Source organism: Myotis brandtii, unplaced genomic scaffold, assembly GCF_000412655.1.
Source record: "Myotis brandtii unplaced genomic scaffold, ASM41265v1 scaffold796, whole genome shotgun sequence".
Taxonomy (NCBI): Eukaryota; Metazoa; Chordata; class Mammalia; order Chiroptera; family Vespertilionidae; genus Myotis; species Myotis brandtii.
Window position 1 is genome coordinate 995,848 of NW_005371207.1, and position 5,902 is coordinate 1,001,749.

General features: G+C 49.2%; 1 protein-coding gene across 1 annotated transcript in view; it reads left to right on the plus strand.

Moving 5' to 3' along the window:
• FARP1 (FERM, RhoGEF (ARHGEF) and pleckstrin domain protein 1 (chondrocyte-derived)) overlaps nt 1-5,902 on the plus strand; it is a 277,196-nt gene that overhangs the window by 225,250 nt on the left and 46,044 nt on the right. The gene's annotated exons all lie outside the window — the stretch shown is intronic.

Consider the following 5,902-nt stretch of genomic DNA (forward strand, 5'->3'; position numbering starts at 1 on the left):
ACTCTGGCACTGTCCTGAGAGCTACACTCTTCCTTATAATAATGCCATCAATAGAAGAGCCCGACTTCTGCTTTTTTGTGTGTTCTGCATCAGGATCCATGCAAATCCTTGTGTCAGCAAACTTGGCCAGGGCTTTCTTTCGTTTATTCAATGAATATTTATTGCATCCCAACTATATATCTGTCACTTCTCACTCTTCAGTGAACAAAGCAGGCCACAGTTTCCGTTCTTCTTGGGCTTGCATCCTACGTATATCCTCTGCTCTGCTCTGCTCTGTGCCCAGGAGGCAGCCAGAACCAGCCTGATGAGATTGGGCAGCAGGGCCTGGGAGAGCACAAGCGAGCCTGTTCTATCTTCTACTTATGCCGAGACAGGAGAGCAATGAGTGTCCGACACTTCTCTCAGAACAGAAGTCGTCGTCAGTGTTCTAGAGGTGTTAAAAGAAAACCATGGCTTTAAGACTGGAAATATGCATACAGTAAAGCACCTTGCTTTTTTTTCAGCATCTTTTAAAGCATTTTCCCTTAAATTCTCTCATTTGATAACCAAAACAGCCTCGTGAGATTACCCTATAAAGCACCTTGCTTTTTTTTTTTTTTCAGCATCTTTTAAAGCATTTTCCCTTAAATTCTCTCATTTGATAACCAAAACAGCCTCGTGAGATTACCCTGTATTTCCCCGATGGAAAATGCGGCTCTCAGAGGCAGAGGGCCTTGCAGGGAAATGGTTCCCTATAAAGCTGGGCAGGACTGCATCCCATTGGAGGCCAGGAATGAACCCGGCGGCTGGACAAGTAGTTGCTGACTTTACTTCGGTTCCCTATAAAGCTGGGCAGGACTGCATCCCATTGCTTACTTCCCTGGAGGCCAGGAATGAACCCGGCGGCTGGACAAGTAGTTACTGACTTTACTTATTCTCTGGTTCTGTTCCGATAGAACTTACTGTGATAATGGAAATACTCTATGTCTGCGTAGGTCAGTGTAAGAGGCCCTGGTCACATGTGGCTGTTGTGCACTTGAAATATGGTGCATGTGGCTGGGGAACTGGATCACTACGTTTCGTTTCATCCTCAGTAAAGTAAAAATGTAAGTAACCTTATGTGGAGACTGCACTGGCAGCACAGTCTGAGAGGCTCGGAGGGGAGGCACAGAGGAGTGGGAGAAAGACAGCAGACACACTCCCCCCCTCCCCATCACGCCCGCACGCCAGCACCCTGTGTCCTTCGCCTCCCACCTTCTTAGACCTCGAGTCCTTGAGGTGGTTATCAAAAAGCAGGATTCCAGGGAAGTGCTCTGAGCCTCCACTCCCGCTTCGGCCAGGACTGGGCTACTTCTCTTATGTAAAAACTTTTGTGTGAAGAAGATTTTCATTGGTTGTAAAAACAAAACGGTGCACAAAGGGTTCGAAGTCCCTGCCTTCACAGTCAGGAGCAGTGGAAGTCATTGGAGACAAGGCAGGGTGGTCTCCCTAGAAGGCACTTGGGAGAGTACACATGCAAGGAAGATGAAGTTAGGACAAGACAGGTATTGTGGGTCTCCCATGAGGGGAATCACTTAATTTACATACACTTATTTAAGGTTTAAAGCTTTACATTTGTTTGTTTCAAAGGCAAGAAAGACGCTTCAGGGTCACCGATCTTCCCTCTATCTTCTGCTCCCCTCCCCGCTACTCACCGCTGTCCATCCAGGTCCCAGGGATGGTGGTTGCTGGCGACGGTTTCCTTGTCATACATGTTGTCAGTCATATGTGGGAGCTAGCTTTTCTTGGATTACCTGCTTTATTCCTGACTGTAAAGTCCCCGTGCTCTGAAAGCAAGCTGCTTCTCTTAGAAAATAAGCAGGATATTTTCAGTTGCCCGAGTCACAGGTGGGCACCTGCGGAAAACACTTGGGAGGGAGTGCTGTCCAGGTCACTGAAGAGTTGGAAACACTGTTTCACTGCGTTTTAACATGTGGCTCATTCACAGGACTGACCCCAGGTGACCACATCGGGTCTCATCTGGGTCTGGTCCAGCCTGCCCATGAGTGGGTATAACTTTTGCTCCCCTTACTGAACTGGGTCTGGGGTTAAACCACAGAAGAAGAGGAGGCATGGCTTTAAGCAACCCAGTGGTGACACTGATGGGCAGAAAGAGCCGAGAGCAGGAAGCGGGCATGTGCCGAAGGTGCCGTGGACACGATGCTTCTCTTACCTGAAGCTGTCCCAGGAGACCTGAGCGCCTTGGCCCATGAAAGCAGCTCTTGTACAAACATCTCCCCAGCAAGCAGGGATGTGAGGGAATATTTAAATGGGCTTTTCCACTCCAGGGATTTCAAAGGATATAGGAATCCAGCAAAGAATCTTGAAATCCACATATAGTACATGTGAGTAATGTGTCCTATATCTATAAATAACAGTCATGTGCTGCATAACGACATTTCAGTCAACAGTGGACTGTGTATATGATGGTGGTCCCATCTATATATATAAAAGCCTATGCGACCGAACGACCAGTCAACTGGTTGCTGCCAGCCAACCTCCCACCTACCTCTCGTGGCCCTGATCGGCCCCGATTGCCGGCCAGGCCTAGGGACCCTCACCTGTGCACGAATTCAAGCACCGGGCCCCTAGTGAGATTATAATGGAGCTGAAAAATTCCTGTTGTCCAGTGACGTAGCCACCGTAATGTCCAGTCACAACGCGTGACTCACAGGTTAGTGGTGATTGGTGTAAACAAGCCTGCTCCCCCGCAGCTCTGTACCGGTGCAGCACACAATATGTACAGCACCTAATACTTGGTAATACAGTGGGGCCTTGACTTACGAGTGTCCCGACTAACGAGTTTTTTGAGATACCACTAGGCCGATTTTTTGCATTGAGTTGATAGAGTAATTTGAGTTAACGAGCTCCTTAACGAGCTCAGTCTCGGAACGAATTAAACTCGTAAGTCAAGGCCCCACTGTAAATGGCTATGCCACTGGTTTATGTATTTACTATACAATTGATCGTTGTTTTAGAGTGTGATCTTTTTACTTATATAAAAAAAGTTTGCTGTAAATGTTTGACCAAATATAGCCGGCTAATTGTTAAGTTGACAATTTTGTATGGCCTGCGAATGCCTTTATAAACACCCAAATGGCCCTGGCAGAAAAAAGGTTCCCCACCCCTGCTGTACAGGCCTGTAGGCCAAGAGCAGTGCGCTGTGCCCTCTAGCCTAGGTGTGTGGTGGGCCATCCCATCTGCGATGCGTGTGTAAGGGCACTCTGCGATGTTGGCACAGTGATGGCACTGCCTAACCACGCATTTCTCAGGAGGTATTCTAGTCATTAAACTGAGCATAATCTATTACTCTGGCTAATTTGTTAGTTTTTTTTAACCTAGTCACCTCCCCACCCACATATTAATGGAAGATTGGTTTTTATTCACTTATTTATGCATTATCCTTTTACTTAATATAGATACACCAGCACAAATAACTTATTTTTTTCATTTAGAATCATAGAAATCATGAGGATGGGATGTTTGTTTTGCAAACGAGGCCTCTGACAAAGTTAAATCTATTTTCCCAGGCTCAGGGAGCACCCAGGTACAGTGCCAGGTGAAAAGTCAGCCCTCCAGCTCCCCAATGCACAGGCTGCTGTTGTGTTTCCTCTACTGAGATGACTCTTTGCTTTGTTGGGAGGCGAAGGGGAGAGCCACGTGTTTACTAGCAAGCCTGGATTCACCCTTGGCTGCTGGGCGAGCCCGCGTCACTCACTGGTCACTTTCCCTGTAAAGAATCTCCTGACACCAGAGGGGGCAGGGCCCTAGGGTGCCTGCTCCCTAGGCGGGGGTTGTATTGCCTGCAAGGTCATCAGCATGCTGCACATTCAGTTTCTTTTAGGGTTCCACGTGGATTTTGTATCAACCTTGGGGGTGCGAAAGGGGCGGCAGAGTGGTGCTTTATCCCGTTGGCCTGGCCCCCCATCTGCATCTACAGCCAATAGACGGGCAGAGTCAAGGCCCTGCGAGGTGGCCCCGCCGTTCGTTGGTCAGCAGGCCTTCCAGGGACCTGGTCCTCGTTCTCCTATCCTTTCCCTACTCCTTCCTGGTCTGGCTGCTGCTGAGTTACTGACCAGCTCACGTAGTAGTCAATGAAGCGTTCCGGAGGGTCCAAGTCTCGGAAACATGTAGAGGAAGTAGAAACATGATGGAATTGCTATTGGAGGCAGCGGGAGCTTCGGGCTTCGTCCCCTTTCCCATGGCCTGGCTCGGATGCTGAGCCTTGCAGGGCTGGGACGTGCGTGTGCTGCAGAGAGGAGGGGAGGGGCGGGCGGGTGGGAGGCAGAGCTGCCTGCACCAGCTGCATTAACTTCACAGGCCCAGCCCGCTGATATCGGTCTTCCCTGCAACACGGGACTGGTGATACTGACCCAGAGCAGTTTCTAAAATGAAAGATGCTACAGACTTAGAGAAACAGATAGGGTTCTGCTAGCAAGCCTGTGCAGGAAGAATATCCCCTTCGGTTTAGGGTTTTAACATCAGAACATTTTCTTTTGATAAATTCTTGGCAAAAGAAGAAAGGAAGTGAAGTCAGGGAAGTTTGGCTTCCACCCCTGCTCTCGGTCCCTCGCCTGTGTCTGCATGCCAGCACTTCGTTTTCCCTCGGGCCTGGCGTTATCTGTGCAAGGGAGTAAATTGCTCGTTATTCCTGGAAGCCGGAGACCCCCGTTTCCCCCCTTGCCCACCCAATCCACACGACTGTCACTAAAATACCTAAATGACGTCCTTCAAACTAACAATCTTATGTGCGTTGTCAAATGGCATGCCCATTTGAAAGTTCAGGGGTCGCCTACCTAAGTCCCAGATAATAGCTGCATTCCCACAAACCAAGTCTAAATTGTGTCTTGCTTCCTTTGATTGATGTGTGGTATTAATTCAAAATCAAGTCATCTGGCTCAGTTGCTGGGTCCTCTTTAGTTCAGGTGTGGGGGGAGTGGAGGGGGGCAGTGGGGAGAAGGAAGGAGAACCTTCCAGCTCCTAGAAGCTGTGTGGTGATGGGCAGGTGCAGGGGCCGGTGGCTATAAACAGCAGGAAGCCGCCGCTCCGGGCTAGAGCTCCTTTCTTCTCCCAGCAAATTCTCAACAAACCCAGTCACACATCAGGGTCAACAGAATAGCCAAACAATTAACTTCTCCATAGCAATTGGATGAATAACTACCAGTATTTGCCCAAAATCCAGAGGTCCCTCAACCCTGCAGCTGATGGGGTGGGACACTGTGCGGTGATGAGCAATGGGCTGAGGACTGTCTCCACAGCAAAGGGGAGTCTGCGTCAGGAGCATTCTCCATTCAGGGGTAGAATTTGACTCGATGGGTGTGGATGTGAGACACAGAGGAGTGAGGATAATTGAGATTTCTAGCTTGAGATGGGGGCAGAACAGGTACATCATTAAGGAAGAAAATGTAGGAAGAGGATTGGAGACAACAAGATAATTAACTCTGTGGAGCCTGTTGAGTTTGAGATCCCTGTGGGGTCCTGCATGTAGAACCTTCTGGGAGGTGTAAGAAATATAGCACTTGGATCAATAGGTGCAAAGTGAATTGAAACCATGTGGCATAGGAGGATGGCATAAGGAAGTAGAAGTGAAGAGAGAAGATAACCACCGAAGAACCCAGATAGCCTGAGGAGGAGGGGTTGCCAAAGACGCTGCAGAACTGACCTACAGAAGAGTCTGGGGGCCTGGAAAGAGGCTTCCGGAAGCTAAAGAACAGAGAACCAGGAGCTTTGGGGCCAACTAGCCCAGAGAGGTTGGCCAGGGACCGGAGTGGTGATGCCTCGATGGTTTAGGTCCGTGGTCGGCAAACTGCGGCTCGCGAGCCACATGTGGCTTTTTGGCCCCTTGAGTGTGGCTCTTCCTAAGCCTTAGGAGTACCCTAATTAA